We start from the raw sequence: 19695 nt of genomic DNA, 5'->3' as shown, positions 1-19695 counted from the left end.
AAAATCAGGTTTTAATGAGATAGGTGAAGCAGAGTAAAACTGGGTAAATTCGAGGGAGATTTCTCCTGTCATCCTCACTTCAAGTTTAGAGATCCCAAAGAGTAAGAGCTGGTGACATTAGGAGTTAGAGCTAAAGATAAGGGTGGGAACCAGCTGCAAGATCATGTTTATTGCAAAGTTCTTTGAATCATTGCAAAGGCCTTACATGGCAAACAAGTGGGTTGAGATACAATATAGTTTTAAGGAAGAAGCACAGCTCAGATCTGCTACTTAAGAGAACAGAGGCTGAGGGAACAGACTAACTGCTTGGAGACCTTATATAGCTTAGGTGGGTACTAAAAGCAGAGCATGGGAGAGTCAGCTGGCATTTTTAAGATCTGACACCAGACTTCAGGCAGGTTTAGAGTCAAAATGCTCAAGTTAAATTAATTACCACATCCTAGAGGAATCTTAAACAAGACTGAAGACTAAAGCTGGGGCAGGCCTTTATGGTTAGGTCTAGAAGCTTACAATTAACAAAATGCAAACAGAGAACAACAGCTGCGCTTGCCACTTAACCCTACTAGGTAAGCACAGGTAATTTGAGCAACTAGGTTAGTTGCACAACTCAGGATGGGAATGGAGTTAAGGCTGTGAAATAAAGTGTTTAAGAGCTGGGTTTATATTGTAGGGTGGAAAATGACACAAGCCTAGAACTAGAATTTATGCTGGCAGAGGCTAGGATTAAATTTGAGATGAGCAGAAATCCCTGAGCTTGAGTTAGAAGTTGGAACTGACAAGAGATTTAATGTACATACAAAGTTGAAAGTATAGTGTAGCAGGGATACGAGAGTCACCAGGATCAAATGGTTTTGTGCAAGATTTACAACAGTGAGGTATACCTCACTAACCAGGGCAGAAAAGTTAGTCAAAGTTCAAGACAGACTGAAATATGTGAGCATCTCAAAGAAGGGGAGTAAAGCCATCTTAGCATTCCTTTTAACAGGGCTCCCTCTACACCTTCTTGATGAGGTTACATTAAAGTAAATGACAGTAGGAAGAAACACTATAGACAAAATTACCTGTTGATTTTAAGGTTTGGGACTTTTCTGTGACTAGACAGATATCTGTTTCTCTAGGGAATGTTACTGGGAAGAACTTTTAAAGGCATAGTTCTTAATTTGACTAAATCTAGAGCAAGCATCCAAATAACGCTTTGTACCATCCAAAGTCCAATAAAACTATAAAACTAGATATTTAAAATATTAATCCTAATTAAAAATATAATCATCTTAATTAAGACTATATAATTGAGACATTAATTCTTTTTAAGAAGGGAGAAATGAAAATACGAAGTTACCCACTATGTCTTTTTTTAATCAAAAATTCAGTCCAAAAATCCAGCATTTGGAACTATTCTGTATCCACAGTCAGATACTAAAGTACTTCATCTTTATACTATAAACAACAGCATTTTCTGTGTGTGTTCCCCCCCCCTTCCTTTTTCTCTCTCTGCTCAGGTAGCTTTTCTTTTATGCACAGGGTAAGGTAAAACAATTAATTTTGTTTACCTGCTCAGTGCAGATGGCCGAAGACTTTCAATTACACAGGCTGCTTAAAACAGTCATCACAAATTTCAGCACAAAAGCAGACTAGATTCCGTATGAAATGTTTTTGTCCCAGAAACCTGCCATCTTCATAGAGCTTTGTCCCCCACATCACTATTACTCCACCTACATAACATTTAGACAAGAGATGATTCAATAGCTTTAGTCACCCTGAGGTTGGCAGCATCTTTCGGGCACACCACACAGCTGTACATGGCTACTCAGGCCTTGTGAGGAGCCGGTAATAGAAGAGTTCAGATTTTATATCCTTAATGCCTTTGGGCTAGGTTACATGCCACCAGGATCAGCACAGAATTCATTCAGAAATAAATCCTTCAAGCGAGTAGCAATCTATAACCACTCTAGCACTACACATCGGATATACCAGACAACGCTTTTAAGGGGAAACAGTAAAGTGAAGTCACTTTCTTTAACTACCTATTCAGGAGGCAGGTAGAAAAATTAACAGTTTTGCAGACCCTATTTCCCCTTTTATACTCCTATCGTGAAACAGGTATCTTGGGAAACAGAGGAAAGGGAAGGAGAAAGAAAATACAAGAAAAACATACACATACCCCACAGCTTTTCCTGCCTTTCTGTAAGTAAACCTGTGAAGTTGCAGAGATCCTGTGCTACCACCTTCAGCAGGTTACCTGGGAAGGCTGGCAATATTGCCTTTCTCTCCAGTGCCCAGGATTCGAGCCTGGGGGTTATGTTCATGGCAGTGCTCTGTGAGCAGCTAGACAGTTTGTACAATGGTTACAGCCCAACTGACAGCCCTCAATGATTTTTCTCATCTGCAGTGGGTACAGGCCACCCTTGCTTAGTCAAAGGAAAGTTAAGGCAGGGAAGAAAGCCGATTTCTCCCTTTCTCCCTCTCCCCAAAGAGCCATAGTTTTCTACAAGCAGCAATTCAGAGGAGTGTTCTGTTGTTTGAGGAAAATGGACTTTCTAGTCTGTGGCTCCTCAGCAAACAATAGACATCCAAGAACTTCTGAAAAACATTTGCTTTTAAGAGTAACTAAAAATAATTCTTTGTGTGCTAGCTCAAGTGCCTACAGTATGGCTATACTCAAGTGCCTACATACATCTCTGATGAAACTCTATAATGTTACTGATAGAAGGGATTAAAATGGAAGAAAATGGGCATAAGAGGGTCAATAACTAAGCAAATTCTTCAAGTCTGACTCATTTACATGGAGAGCTTTTATACTACCCTGCAATCCAGTAGAGAAAACAGTAGTTAGGACCATATACTATCCTTGTAGCTGCCTGGAAAGGTTTTGGTTTTGTTTTTTTTTTCCCCAATAGGGAGATTAACAGGAGAATTTGGATACTACGGGTAACATGTTTTTCAGGATCAGATTTAAGCCAGTTTGACACCTCCTTCTCTTTAGAGTGAGATTTTTGCATGTATTAATACAGACCTATGGTAAAACTGATGGTTTATTCTTTGTAGTTTTTCCTCTTTTGACCAAAACAGATACAGCTAACATGATCTACTCCTAAATACTGGCGTACTAGCAACTTCAGAAGCCATTTAAACTATCACTGTTTAACTCTACACTTAAGCAGTTTCTATGTATGACTGAACTGTACTCTAGCAGACTGTAAGAAATAGCCACTTACTGATGTAACACCTTGATAATCCATTACACAATCTTGAACGGCTCAGAGCATTCTATGAAGTATTAAGCTCTTTGGATGTTCATATTCTATGCCTTTGTCTCTATTTTCAACCTGGAAGTTCCAAATTTGAAGGTGTTACCACACTGAAGTGAATGCTCCCAGCTAAAATTCTGGTATTTATAATCTGTATATACTCTCCATGCCAACACAAGCAAAAAGCAGTACAGAAAATACATCAGCATAAGATACCTGACTCCTTAAGAGCAAAATCTTATTACTATGTTTCTGAAGGAAGCATTGCTAGAAAAGCCACTTCACACCTGCAAAAATATCTTTGTTGAATAATGGGGTGGGTAAAAACATAAAATATTTTTACTGCTCAAAACTCCTCACAACTAGTATCTGGCTGCAGGGCACTTCCACCTACAGACCAACATAAAAAAGATCCTGCTGTATATATGCTGTCCTCCCCCACTGGGCAGGAGTAATGGGAGAGGGAAATTCTTTAGTTACTACTCTGCCTAACTGGAAGACAGACATGCCTGTAAAACAGTGTGTGGGAGCATTTCACAGTGAAAGCAAAACACTGTTAAAAGTAAATTCAGTTAACTACTTCTCATGCAGTGCTGCTATATGAAATGACAAAGATACTGTATGATATATACATAAAGTGCCAGACACCAACAGCTACTGCAGTGCCAGGTTGCCACCAGAGAGCTGGCATTTTCTTTGTCCACAAGATCCTGTTATTCAGGCTGGGGACCAAGGCACATTGCCACATACCAGTTCCCAATGACTCCTTACAAACAAGAAGAGTCAAGGCACACTTCAGCTTGTTGCTTCAGTTTCCTTATACACAAATTGAAAAAAAAAAAAAAAAATGGCATAAATGAATAGATTTTTTGTTGTTAACATGGGTCTTACTTGACAAGGTTGCAATGCAACTGCTGCAACTTTGTGTCAAAACCATTTTGTGATAGATATTCCCTGCATTTAATTCCTTCAAGTTGCATCCATTCAAGGACACACAGAAGTAAAAAGAAGTCTTATTAGAAGTATGACACATTGCATTATTAATAGACTCATACTGTTATGATGGTTAGGTAACTGAAAGACACCAAGAGCAACATGATAATATCTTGTTCTCCAAGTTTTATCCTCAATATGATAAAATAACAAAGGTTTATTCTCTCCTGTCCAATTTGTAAGATTGAAATACTTCATATTTAATACAATTGATTTTCCTCCCACCAGGAGCAATAGTTAAACACTAAAATCAATGTGATCTCTAAACTCCTACCTTGTTTTTTGATCATATTTGACTATTGTGTAACAGGACACATGGAAAACTGGCAAAGCGAAGAGAAAAGGACAGCCAAGGCCGTAAGATGGTCAAGACCATTACCACCCTCACAAGTTAAACAAATGACCGAATATTAATAACACAAAATAGTGCTACGGGCTGTTTAGGACAACAGTGCTGTGGAGCTGAACTATAAAGCATACAATCAGGGCAATTCTGTGAAAGTGTTCTGAGAAGAATTTAAGCTTAGCCTAAATGAGCCCAGCTACTGCTTATCTGCAATGCCTGGGAAGTGCTGCCCTTGAAGAGGGACTCTTCCATTAAGAGTACTCAGTGTGACTTCACATCTCAAACATTTGCAGCTCCACACACACAGATTTTCTCTACGTCCTTGAAAAGGTATAGATAAATAAAGAAAATATTTAAGGAAATGTTGATTTTAAATTGTGGTATTGTTACCACACCATATTCTTTAGGCATTCTAAGAGAAAGACAGCTATGTGCATTGTCTCTATTTAGCTAGCTATTGTTTATAAGGGATGCTCACACGTTAGAAGCTTGTTTTGCAAACTACATTTGTTATTGCAAAGGGAAAAAAGAAAACTTTAAAAGGACAAAATTCACCTTAGCAATCAGTCTTTTGTGACCTGTATTGCAGCCTTAAAAAGGTGTAGAAAACAAACCAAATTATTCATCTTTAATCATTGGTAACACAACACACTCAGCCCTTAGGAAGAACATGGAATGCAGAAAGTGCAGCTCCAATAAGTCCACATTTAGCCACCTCTCTTTGATCAGGAATTGGAAACCAGCTAGCTAAAATATATGTAGATGAATTTTACTCAGCAGTGCCTTGCTAAAATTAGTCCTGATTTGCAGGAACAATCCTTCCCACCCCCCCACCCCTTAACCAGAACTACTACTGGGTTTTTGTTTTTCAGTTTTAAATAAAAGAAACAGAGAAACATTAGGATAGAAATCACTGCATTACTCAAATGGGTCTATGCAGAGCAAACCCCAACATCTTGCAAAAAGTCACCTCAAATCTTACTAAAAACATTCTCACCAGTAAATTTTAAAAGCAAGTTGATATATAAATATTTGTATTAAATTTATCATTGATTAAAAACAACCTAAATGCAGTACAGACAACTATGAAAGCAAGTGTTAGAATAGGGAGGAATACATGAGTTCTCACGGCTACATGCATTCAAATCCAGTGATGTTTTGGTTAAAACTCTTGACATTTTTCATTGTTCTAAGGCTAAGGTAATTGCCATGTTATCTATGGCTTGCGTAGTTAACACTGCCCAAGGTAGCTCATCTTGTCTTGGGAGCAAGATTAAGCCACACGGCTTCCCATGCAACATACGCACTGGAATCACTGCTTCTCTAGTTGACTAGCAAGGCTGAGCGGAACATGGCAAACTCCAGTACACACGCACACCCCTATTACGCAGCGCACATAAACCATGTCTCTACCACTGATACTCAGATTTTTACTCAATATTGCACTGGATTCTGTCATACTGTCATAAGAAAATACGAGAAACAATACAAAATAAAACCAGAATCATTTAACCTGCTCACCGAGTCCTCTGCCTCTATTCAAAGTTAATGATTTAATTTACTTGAAAAGTCAGAAACAAAATATCTCCAATAGCAAAATCTCACTGCCAAAAGCAAAACAGCAGAGATACTAATGGTATCTAAATCTTTAATTTCCATAGGTTTTACAGAAAGAATAATCCTTAGAAAATTACTGTAGGTTATAGAATGTATATATGTTTATATATACCACTACTAAATTTTCCCCATTAGAAGTTCATCATATTCAGATTTCTCACAGCAATAGACATTGCAGATAAAATAAACCACACACATTCAATCTCTGGAAAAGGTATTTTCAAGGCAAAATTCCGCTTTGTGTTCCTATGAGAAAAACATTATCCCCCAAGCTGAAAGAAGTTGCTGATGGCCTGCACAGCACAAGTTTTCCACTCTACAGTTGTAGGTAAGATCAATTCCACAGAATTTTATCATGTCATCATTTTTTTCACATTGCACTGTGGCAGATACAGAGTAATCACTAGTGTAGGTGCACAGTCACTTTTTAATTCTACAAGGATACTACAAGCAAACTAGTTTGTCACAGTCTGAAAATCTCATCTATGTTTTTCTCTGTGCAATTGCAGATGGACTGAAAACTGAGTTTAAGTGTTCATGTTAAACTAGTAAGGAGCTTTACTTCACAGAGCCTCCTCCAGGTGATCAGTAGGCCTTAAGGAGTCTCTGCCTTAAGCATGATCACTGGAACTGAAAACTGGCTTCATGTCAAAACTTTTATCTATGTTTTGGTGTTGAGGTGAAGATGAGCCAAACATCCAAAAAGTAATTCTCAGCTAGAACAGTGAAGACATCATTTTTTAATGCTTTTACACTGCTACTTACTCAGGAGTTAATTAACTTTTTGCACTAGATGTGCATTAGAGGTTTTAATCATGAAATTATAAGATGTAGCCATATCTGCTTTCTGTGATCCACATCAAATTCAATATATAGAACACACTGAAGCAGAACAAATTCATGCGTGATCAGTTATCCTATTAAAAGTAAAAAGACTACTCTGCATAGTAGAACAAGTATTTCTAGTCAGGTTCATTGAACAGAAAAATTCAGACTCTAGTGCTGTAGAGATCATGCTGCACCATACCATATTAACCAGATTAGTTGATGCCATATTGAACTTGAGCAATCGCTTCCAGCATGGAGCACTTCTGTCCTAAAGGTCAGACCACTGAGAGCAAGAGGATGGTCAGATCAGTTATCTCCTCCATACCCTGATCACCAAAGTCAGTTCTTTCTGCTATGCAATGAAAAACTATAAACAAAGGCACTCTTTGAGCCCAAGAGCTGTATTCCCATTAATCTGTATAGGGAACTAGGTCAAAGAAGCCCTACGGCTTCTCTGAGCTACGTAAGCAAGCAGAGGCCCAGGAAGGGAAGCTGAGAATCCCTTATGCAAAATAACAGCCAATTCAGAGTCATTTTTCAAGATACTTCCATCCACAGGAGGACAGAAAAAAGGACAATGTCCAAGTTGCTCCTCAGCTCAAGAAACATCCTGTTGGCTTGTTATGTCCGTGTAGGGAGAGGAAGAGATCTACACAAAAGAAAACCCAAAGGATGCAGGAAAAGAGCCCCGGGCTACCCTCCACTGTCAGCTAGCTGTAGTGCTAGCCAAGCATTTTACCCACCGGGGCCTGGAAGGAGACCAAATTAATCTCAGAATTGTTACAGTCCAACTACTGTTTGGTTGCAGTTCACTTCATTTAATGATGAACAGTGGCTTGCAGTTACAAGGTTCCATAGCCCCCATCAGCGAGGCAGGTCAGCCAGTAACCCCCCAACTCCCATTTTCTTACAGCAGGTCACAATGGATCAGGAGCTTTATCAGAAACTTGTTCCATGAGGTAAAGGATGAAATTTATTTTGAATGCAATTTTGAATTCACTTAAACACTGTTAGTGGTAGGAGTGCATATATATATAGGAAAACAAAAGAGAAAGAACTTGGGAGGTTATAATGAGGAAAAGACATGTATCAGGTCTTAGAATTCAGCAGCGCTATAGCTTGAAAGAATATTTTAAGGAAGACACAAGTGAACTTCAGTGTCAAACTACGCATAAAGAAAATGATGCATAGATGGGCAAATACTTCCATATTATCTCTAGCAGTACTGCCTCCTACATGCTACAGAGATGTATCAATAAACAAATCTTTTTCAATCACCACTGAAATACATAAGCACAGCAATACCCAAGGTTAAACCTCCCTTCTTAATTACTTTCAAAAGATTAGCTTTTCACCTAACAAGTTTTTTCAGCTTTTCCCAGCTTCCCCAATTTTAGAGGGGATTTAACAGGCTATCTTTAAAAGACTTCTTGCAAATAATTTTATGTCCAAGATAACATAAGAGTGCTAAGCGTAACAGCTCTCAAAACAATGACAGTTCTCTAGAAAGCAGTGGTTCTTCTTTATGCAAGTAAGCAACATTTTTTAATATACACTGTTGAATATACATGCATGTATATTCAATTTAATAATTCCACAATTTAATAATTAAATTAATATTAATAATCAAATAATTGTGCTAATCACATAAAGACATGAATTAAAGACATAAATTAAGACATCAATTAGAGACATTTTCTCATATTCCAGGGCAGGATACTACCATAAAAATATGTCTTTCAGAAAACAAATATCTTCTCAGAAAAGATAAAATGGCAAATCAGAGATGAAGAGGTACCAATGTTACGGCTCTTGTCACCCTAGTCTCTAAATCTATTCAGCCATGCAACTCAGATCTCTCTACTCCTTCTCTAGATGTAAACCAAAGGAAGGGTCAGATAAACTGAATGATGTCTACATCTACAGCAATTAGAGTCAGAAACTCCTTATTTACTAAAGATTTCCACACTACTGCCACTAGTAATACCAATCCTACATGGACACAAGAACAAATAAGCTGCCAAAAATACTCTTTACATGGTTATTTCTAGGTGTAATTTGAATGGTAATTCCAAACATACAGAAACATAGCATCCTACAATATGTTCTTGTATAGGGTGTAACACAAAGTAGCATGTAGAAGAGATGCATTGTAAGAATGTTTCTCACAATGAATCATAGGAACTAACATACTAATCTTTACAGTCTGAGAAACACAACCTTCAGCTAGAGAAAGAAGAGGTAGTAACAGATTACTCACTCTGGCTTTTTATCCATTTCAGTTGCCATTATTTAGCTTCGAAGCCACAGACACGTCACAAAGCAGCTCTCTAGTCCTATCAAGTCCACATTTTTCAGGAAACAAAGCCATGCAAATAAAATAGCACTGCCCCAACTTCTCATTTATACAACATCAAGGAAAAGAACAGAAAAAAAAAAAATGAGTGAGGAGTGAGGCTGAACACAGGGGTTAAAATAAATACATAGTGCCTGTGCTCACATGTTCTGTAATTGGATCCAGAAGGCAAACTGGCCACAGGTGAGGCTCATCTGAGACCTTAATCAAAGGAACCTGATCACCTTTACAGATGCCTCTATTTTATGCCTTCAGGACTGAACTAAGTATTGGTTCCTAGTTTCCTTTTTTTTCTGTGGTTGAAAACATAAAGTGCTGCTGTTTTCCTATCTATTTTTGAGCTTACAAGTATAAATCAAGTTGAAAATTAAGTCTTTGATATACTTTTAAGTAAAAGGCCACAGAAAATTAAAACAATAATACCGACTTATAAATATGTCAAAGCGTAGGGGAAAAAAAGCATCTTGGTTATTTTTGTTTTGGGGTTCTTTTTTATTTTTTTTTTAAACATTATAACCTCTATGACCAGTTCAATGTTTTGATTCCATCCAGTAAATACATCAGATTCCACAGTCTATCTCCCTTGATTTAACTTATTAATACACGAGCAGCTTGACCCATTCAACAGATTTTGATCCTGATCATAATCCTTCTGAAGCAATGTCTAAGCTTTTTTTGTAGCTGGTACCTCAATAGCGAGTCTGTTCAGACTTTCCATGGTCTTGCCACAGATGAAACAATAAACATCTAGCTACTTGTGCAGCAAGAACTGCAGCAAGCCCAGTTCTGCACTTGCAAAACTGATGCCAAGGAGTGGTAATTCTACTTCAATGACTTTATTGACTCCAAATGATTAAGCCAAGCACGACTGACAAAGCTTTACTGACCACTTCTATTTATAACACTGTACCATTCCATATCCCTTCAGAGTTGCTTACGTGTGGTTCTTGCATGATACAGTGCTTTACTGCCTCTTAAACTGTGGGGGCTTTTACAGTGAGGAGGAGTTACAAAAACTTAACAGAACTCTGTTGTTGAAAAGCATCTAATTTTTAAAATTTTGTGTTGGATTAACATATACTGCCATCATGTGGGAAGAAATAATAGGAAAAAATAATTGTTCAGTGATAAACTCCCAACTTGATAAATTCACCTTTATTTTAAAACAGTCTATTTGCTACTAGCACAAACGCTAACTCCAATGTTTAAAATAGGATTAAAAAATGTAATTTTTTTTTAATTTATGATTTTTTACCTCTTGTAGCATCACAAACTGCAGTGCTGTGGCAAGAAAAGAAAAAATAGCAATAACAACAACAAAAAAAGAACGAGTAACAAGCCCAACTGTTCTAGTTCTTTCAAATAGATTTCAAAAGAAAATATATCAAAAATTTCTTACAGAGGAGCCATATAATTGGGAAAGAAAATAACTATCAGTGGATTTGAATAAACTACTTATTTTAAATTATGTACAATATTTTAAAATAACATATCCTCCAGATATTGCCAAGAACCCCAAACCCAACACTGAAATAAAAATATGTCTAAATAATATAAATTATTCTTGAAATAGTTGCAGTTTTCAAGTTTAACTATACCATATAAAAATGGGAAGATATTACAATCTATATGTAAAATATGCTTATTAAAAAGAGCACTTAAGTACTAAAATATCAAAGTTAAAGCTGAACTTGCCAGCTTTACAGTCTTGTTAAGCTCAGCCCTTATGGGCTGCCTTTTTAAGCTCCATCACATGGAAACAATTAGTGGCATCTGCCTTCATAATCAACAGCCCCATATCCTAGAGCAGGTCCCACTGAGTAATTTGCTGCTCTTCTTGAGCTGAGTACATCAAGATCTAAAAATTAGATAGTAAAACATAAATAGGCATTTATCTTCCTGATACAGATTTTTATCAAAAGGAATCTCAGAATCCATGAAGTATGATCCTTGTTCATGAGTCCTAGGTATTTTAGAAAACAACTTTGTAACTTGAGAAAAGTACATCTGAACTGCAGAGTCTCAGCCTGTACACTGTAATCAGTTTATAAACAAATTATATTGCTAATGTAATCAACTCACCTACACAAAAATGCCAATCTCATATATATATATATGTGTGTGTGTGTATTATATATAGTATATATACTGTCATATAGATGTCATGTGAGTAATCAGCATTCACCAACATAATGGAAAGAGTATTTCTTCCCATATTTAGGTACAATGGTCCTAACCTAACTAGAGTTATTTTCTAATAACTACTATGTAGCTAGTTACATAGTCAGCAAATATGAGTTCTAAAGTCATGCTCATTATACCAATTAATTTCCATATTAAGATTTTTAATTATTTTCATATATGTACATTTTCCCTTAATTTTCTCTGCACCATTTTCCTCTTGTGTTCAAGTGAGAACTGTTCCTATTTTAGGAGTTACTTAGCTACCTCAGAATTTAGTCATATCATACCTTCCTATTTTACCAGTTACAGCTAGAAGCAATAGGTAATTTAACTCATACTAAGTAAAATTATTAAGGTAACAATTTTACCATGAAATAGCATTTATTTAGATGACAATGAGTTTACTTCTCTCACATTGAGACAGAGACTCTAACTAGAGTTCAAGGTTTACATTTGAGAGAGTACAGAAATTATTTTGTGATTTCAGTGACACTCATTTGTTTCAGGCTATGAAACACAAAAAGTTACGGACTTGCTAAAACCTCAAAACAAAACACATCTTGTCAGCATGCACAGAAGAAATATAACCTTCCAGACCTTCTCCTGCATGCCATCAACATCTTTATCTTAGACACCACACAGCCAGTTAAATGAAGAGTCCTAAAGCATTTGTCTCAGGTCTTGCCTAAACTGGCTTTTACAAGCTTTATTTTCCCCACAGTCAGACCACAACACAAAATGATGAAAGGGTAAAATTATGATTTAGACTAATCCTAGAAGCATGGGATGCTTAAGGTTGGAAGGGACCTCGGAGGTCATCTAGTCCAACCCCCCTGCTCATTCAGGGTCACCTAGAGCTCGTGGCACAGGGCTGTATCCATGCAGATTGGGTAACGAAATCCAACAAAATACTTCCACCCCCTTTCTGTAAGAAAATTTACAAGTCTCCCTTTCTCTCTCTTGACCCTTCTACATGTGGGTCTACACTTCATACAATTTTGTTCAGGGCTGCACGGTCAGTCCAAGAACAGAGCTTGCTGAAAAACAAGTGGATTCATTGCAGTCCGGGGATCTCTACAATGTCTGCACAGCTGTAACTGCTATCCAGATTGGACTGAGGCTGCACCTGCTTTGTGGCCTAAAGTTGAATCACTAAATAGAAAATGTATCCACACATACAAACACGGCAATGAGTTAATATTTTATAACTTTTCCATACATTCACTCTGACCCACAGAGTGTGGCTGTTTGCCAGCAGACTGCATATACAAAATTAAGTGAGTTCCAGGCAACATGTTTTGTTCCCACTCAAGCTGTTCATGTGGAGTTTGAAATGAAGGAGACTAGAATAGAATTTAGATCAAAAGTTCAGATAAAAAAGTTTGCCAAACTCAGACTGAGAATAGCATTATGATAAAGACAGATAGATCTGACAGACCAGTCATTCAACAAACACAAGTTAGATATTCCTGCTTATATCACGTATTTCAAGGAATGAAGACTGTACCCTGGCCTGAAACTTCCCATGGTAAAATTAATTCTCTGAAACCCTAGGGGAAGGAATCATAGTGTAGTGCTACATTCTGGCAGGTAAACGAAGAGTTGCAAAGGTAAAGGAAAACATGGCTATTAGTAAAAAGAGTGCTTCACTCTCCATAATTCTATAGCCAGCTTCCTTTCACTCCTAATCAACTTAGGTCTGATTGATTAATCTGTTTCGTAAGATTATGTTTCATCATAAGATGATGGAAAAGTCACACATGCTTAGACAAAAATGGGAAAGCTCATTAAGAATATATTGAGCTATATTAACAATTCCAAAGAGTGATAAAGAAACAATTTTTTCAAACTTTCAAGAAATCCATACCTGGAGGATAACGTTAATTCTAAGAGGATGTGCCACACCATGTCTTTATTGTTTATACAATCTCAATCCAAATGTAGTCAATAAATACCATCAGTAGATGTGTTTTGCTCGTCACTGCTTTCCTTATTACTATTCTCCTAAAATCAAAATCTAAGGAGAGTTACTAGAGAAAACATGATCCAAAATCCATGGTGTACACTTAAATACATTGAACATATAGGGTGAACACAGAGAATGGCTATAAAGTTTGAGATTTGAGAAAATCTTAAAAACTTGAGAGATACCACTAGAGGGTGCAGAAGGCTACTCTATTGTAGTTGCTCTCTGTCTCAATAAATGTTCTCAAAAGGCTCCTTGTAGGTATGAAAGCCTTGGCTCCAAAAGAATTACACTGCTAATATGAGCAAGAATAGTGCTAGTTCAGAATCATCTGCTTAAGCACAGAGCCCAAATTGCCTTTCTGAGCAGAACATCTAACTCCTGCTATGCACTATGAGGTAAGTGTCCAGTGATGGATGCAGCTGTTATTTTGTCGAAGTTCTGTCTTTAAACTGTTCCCAGGCTTTCCAGGGAACATTCCAGGAGTTTTACAGGTGTAGCTTTTAATAAGTACAACTCTTCACACACCTTTTTAATTTGAAGGATAAGTTAAGTTCTATTCTGTTCCTGCTGATGATACAGCCATGATCAAATTACTAAAAAATCTTTTAAAAACAAGTCAGTATTCACTCACCTACTTGTTCCATTGGAATCCTTGGGACTAAATTTAAGCTGCATTTGTCAGCAACACTCTCTCTGTGGTCCTTAGTCGCCTTCTAGACTCCAGAGATTTAGCAGAATGGAAGACTTTACAAGGGATGAGTGACTAGGTCGGGTTTCTGTATTATCTTTAGTGTGACTGGACTGAAACACGTAGAAATCATAGAAGCTGGATGAGGGAGCTCCAGGTGCATGAGGACATTTTAATATGCAACTTCCCTTCCCTGCCCTTTCCCTGCAGTGTATTGCTTCACGTGGGACTGTTTTTTGCCTGCTTTCCTGCACAATTTATAATGAAACAAGTACTCTACTCTACTCTACTCTACTGTAGTGAAGGTATGGGGATAAAACTGTGGCTATATGATTTTTTTTCCTTATCTGGAAAAAAGCTTATTTTCCAGAGCAGTCCCTTCTACTTCTTCTGCCCTAACCTAGCCAAGATAATTCAGTCCTCCAACCAGGAAGTCAGGAAAAAATGGAGGGGAAAAAATAACAAAAAATAAAATTCAAAACAATAACAACAAAAAACCTCAAAGCATTAAAGTGTTTGAACTTCCAAGGATAGTTAGGTCATGGTTTCTGCTGAGATCCACATGCTGGGCAATACAGTTACACATTTGACGGGAGTACATGAGGGAGCTCACACAAGCTGCCAACTTGGGTTAAGTTTTGACAGATACTACATTCTTTATTTTTAGATTATTGTGGAAAGAGCCACACCAAGGCCCCAGAAATAACTATCAGCAGGTGGTCCTATAAACAAATAACAGCTTCTATTTGCCATTTTATTTCACTATTAGTTGTACATAAAAGACAGAATTATTACCTACAACTGAGTCCAGTCCATCAAATTGTCTGACAGCAGCCAACAACATTTGCTTAGAAGACAGAAAAGGGACAATCCAGAAAAAAAAAAAAAAACCTAACCCATCTGTTCCAAAAGACTGGAGGGCAAATTGTGGCTATGGAAATTTCCAAGTGAAATTTTAATATCAACCATCACATTATTAGTCCTTTGACAGAGCTCTCTTCTGCCCGTTTTCCATCCTCTAGACTTTTGATCTATTTCCCTATGTACTTCTGCTTTGCAAGGTTGGAAAGACAAATCTTACTTAACCTCTCCTCTGTTATTTTTATTTGCACTAAGAGAGTGGGAGTGATTAGTGACTCAGGAATTTATGTTGCACAACTTTTTCCTTACATACTTTAATTGCCATTAATTATTGAACTGACGATTTCTGGGAACTCTTTAAAATTACTTTAACATCTCTTTATAACTACTTTAATATTTCCTTCTTATGGTAAAAGTCAGGCCAAAATTTTGTTAAGGTTTGAATCAACAGAACTCTCTCACATCTTATCATGCATGTTATTTTATAGTTTATTTATATATTAACAGAAGCATTTTTTTTCAAGAGTCTCTATGGCAGAAACTACTTATTACTACTTCATACGCTAGTGTTTAAGCCTAATCTACATCAATCCTTAGCAAGGTGACAATCTCTCTTACATGGTAAGCTATTTTATCAATCAAATTACCAAATCTATCAGGTATCTGAGAAGTTACTATTAACCATTTATCTATAGTCCCATGTTCAACTTTTTCTTCAAGGAATTCTAACAGATTTTTAAGGTAGGATTTTTCACTACAGAAATTGGGGTTTTTTTTCCCTGTTGAATCATTGTTATCTAAGTATCCATAATTATTTCATTTTTATTACAGTTTTCTGTCCTTTCATACTATATAGATATGTAGCTTTTCCTTCTTCCTCCAGTTCAAATCACTGTTAGAAGTTAGCACAATCATTCTACTAATGTATTAATACCTATTCCTTTTAGCAGTCTTGAAGAGAAGCGGCAGTAGTAGTTTTACTTACCCATTCCTGGACAAATATCTCTTGGTCCCGCTAATCTGTTTGTGTCCATATCAATTTGTCCTGAGACACCTCAAGCTGATTCTTCAACTTAAGGCAGTTCATGAAACTCATACCTGTAAAGGATGGTTCTAATTAGCAAAATATTCTTGTAACTGCTTATAGCTGAGCAGTTATGCAGAGAAGCTGCATTAGTTATTTGCAAGAGAGTTATTTGGACTCCTCCTTTTATTCATCCTTTACAGTAAAGCAACTCATCCTCACTAAATGCAATTGGGTTTGTGCCCTCAGATTCAGACAGAAGCAGATTTAAGAATGTATTAAATGATTTGCTGTAGTCAAATCTACAATTTGTAGGAATTTCAAGGAGTTTGAGATCAGGCTCATTCAAAAACCACCAAGATTTTTCTTTTTTCTGGCTGACATTGCATAACCCTATTACATCACCATTCTGTTTGTTATTCTTCAACGGGAAAGAAAACAGCCGGCCACACAAGCAGATGTTCTAACATTTCCTTTCACAGCCTCTTACAGATGCTTTTAAGTTAGCTGCCAGGTGCTTTAGTGTTTTTTTTTTTTTAAATAGCTCTATCTCATGGGTAATTAATTTCTCTAATCAAACTCCCGCCTTGATCCAGCTGTATGTACAGCTCTGCTCAATTATAATGTTTATTTAGTGTTTGTAAAGTAAAACATTACTCTTACTCTCCTTCGTTCATGAGATATCATTATATATCACACCCACGAAAAAGGAAAAAGTTCATTATGAGATACTTAAAATAACAGGCCCCTAAACTTCCAGCCGCTATGACTTTAACCTCATACAGTCTGTCAACATAGGCTTCCCTTCTCACCACAGTGGTAAGGTATATCCTGTAGCTGTATCCTCATGAGTCCTTGTAATAGCCTCAGTCGTTGATAACAATTTACCCAACAATAGTACCAGAAACACTGAGCAAAAAATCTTTGCTTACAGATAAAGGAGATCCCAAGTTCAATAGGATCTGGATTTCTCCTATTCGGTTATGAGAAGGAAATAAAATTAACAGTCATGGCTTACAGAAGTAAAAAATATAAATTTGTTTTCCATCCCTTTGTTTTCTTGCCCTCAACCAAGGACCACTTGGATCTTTTCCAAATACTTAAATCAATATCTTATGACATCCCAGCTGTTGTTATCTCTAGAAACCCAGTAATGGTTGCTATTAATTAGGATCCCAGAACATATAAATAACTACTGATGGCATCCTAGACCCTGAAGCGACTTGCATTTGGGCATTTCTATTTCAAGTGACCTTTTCTCATCCATACTGCCCGCAGATTTTATTTATCCTGGAAATAAGTTCAGAGACAAAAATTATTAACTCACCTACTTTATTTGCAATCCCTTTTTGAGATACTATACCTCATATAAAGGAAAGCTTGTTTTTTTTAGGATTTCTCTTGCAATACAAACTGGTAGAAGTACACCTATCCTCTTAATTCAGTGATTTGTGTTGTAATTCTCACTGCCACTCTTAAATATAGCCTGAGAAGGATGAGAGGCTCAGTACAAATCCTACCAGTATAAACCATCAACTAATGAATTATTAGATTCTCAAAGTAAAATATGATATACTTCCAGGTTTTGAAAAGGAACTTATCCCATCCTGATTCTTCACCTTAAAACTAGATATAGTTGTACCTTAAGCAAAAAGAAAGAGATAAGTACTTAACATTTGAATTTTGAAGGTTACTGCTTCCTATATTGCATAGGGAAAGGAACAAACTGTAATTTTAAGCTCCTAGGACTATGTAAAATCAAGGATCGTATGCACTTGCGGGTATATGTATGTCTGGAGTAAATTCTCTGAAGGCTGTAAGCCCAGTAAACTCCTGCTAAAATGAAGTCTTGCAGCAAAAGTATGGACCTTCAAGTCTGCATTTAGAAAAAAAACCCTCTAAGATTCAAATCTGATCTCAAAGATTCAAAGAACTAGTGACTTGAATTTAAACATTTTAAGTTTCCTGATACATTTATATCTCAAAATAATTGTTATAGCAGGTAACAATGAAGTCATTTCAGGCTGGTGGAGAATGCGGTCTAGATACTGAGAGGTCAGCATGAGAACAGTAATATTAAAGAGCTGTGACAACTCCTCGGTGAAACACAAACACTAAAATCTAAATAGTGGACTGAAGAATTAGTTACATGACAGTAATTGAGATCAATTGCAACACTGTGTCCTTGCTTGAGTCACACTTTCCCTTGTAGCCTCTCATAACAATTACTGTTCTATCATTGTAGGGATCAAGATAAGAGCTTCAGAGCTGTATGAGCTTAATTGAGCTGTGATATGGTTTGAATCAAATGTTTCTTCATGGAAGAAAATTGAGTTTTGTCATACATATGTATAAATGATCTTGAAATAAAAAAAATCTTCAAAAAGTCATAGAAAAGAACAGCAAGCAGGTTAGAGTTTAGTAAAGTGAAAAAGTGAAAATACTTAGAAACTTAGTTTGATACCACAATGTCTTCCCCCATACACCCAGTATCTTCGGAATAACTTCATGGCCTTTTTTTACATCCACTACATCAAATGATTATCATAATTATATTTGATTATATCATATCTGTATGATAACATTATATCATAATTTTTATTCACAGTTCCACTTTTGAGTATTTGTATTTCATTTTTGAGCTGAAATCAAAGGAAACACCATCAGAGAAGGAACAGAATTTCAAAGCCTCCAAAAAACTTGTATAGATCAGAAAATAATAGTTGTAGAAAAAGAGTCATCTGCAGAAATAAATATTCTGGCTATAAGGCAGGCACTGGAAGAGTTACTGTTTCTAATAAAAAGGTTAAATGGGCAGCCTCAGGGAAGGAGAGAAAGAGAGAGAAAGAATATGAAAATACAAGAGAAATCTATAAAAATGATGGATTTAGTTCTGTTTATCTGATATACTGAGCCTGGTTAGCTTTTCCTGATGTTAATATGCATTACAGTAAGCAGTGCAATAGTTGTGTATCAACACTGACTGATCTCGTGTGAATGAATAAAAAATGCTTCATTTTGCTCATCACTTTCCATTTCTGACATTTGACAAAGTCATTTGACAAAGTTATAAACTTCTAGCAGTCACGTATTCTTTAGTGGGCACTGAGGGGATGCAAAATGTTTTGCACTTCTTTCTTGGTGAGGCTATTGACCTATTTTGGGCACTTGGGCTCACAGAGAACTACTGCTGATTTCACTTCACTTACACTTTACTAGTTAAAAATTCTTTTCAGTTTTAAGTGCCACTCAAAGCACCTCAGCACTGATGCGGCAGTAACCACAGATTCTCTTTCTGTGTTCAGCACTGTAGATGGAAATAGAGGTAAAAAGAACAAAGCTATAAATATATTCTGCAAAAAGAAGAATTATTAGAGCATTAGAATTTGCTTACTGTTTTGTAGTGAAATGAAGTCTGTGAAAGCAATGTGATCCTCTGACAGACACCTACTGCCTGTGCATCAAAGTGAAACTGGGATTGTTCAACTCTGACTACCCTCTTGAACAGCATAAGGTGATAAAGTGGACAGATGCAATGGACACTGTCAGACTAGACTTAATCAGGTATCCTGAACTTCTGG

At 36.7% G+C, this 19695-nt stretch overlaps 1 long non-coding RNA gene across 1 annotated transcript in view; it reads right to left on the bottom strand.

Annotated features, from left to right (window-relative positions):
- The window catches only part of LOC112948892, a 36766-nt gene extending 27306 nt beyond the window's left edge, over window positions 1–9460 (bottom strand). The window contains exon 1 of the long non-coding RNA XR_003249721.1: window positions 9293–9460. This is a non-coding gene — a long non-coding RNA (uncharacterized LOC112948892). The remainder of the gene's footprint in view (window positions 1–9292) is intronic.
- Window positions 9461–19695: the final 10235 nt, after the last annotated feature.

The sequence above is a fragment of the Nothoprocta perdicaria genome, unplaced genomic scaffold (assembly GCF_003342845.1).
Source record: "Nothoprocta perdicaria isolate Ctin4 unplaced genomic scaffold, notPer1 scaffold_28, whole genome shotgun sequence".
In the NCBI taxonomy this organism is placed as follows: Eukaryota; Metazoa; Chordata; class Aves; order Tinamiformes; family Tinamidae; genus Nothoprocta; species Nothoprocta perdicaria.
The sequence above is the reverse complement of the archived record's forward strand: the minus strand, read 5'-3'. Positions and strand labels throughout refer to the sequence as shown.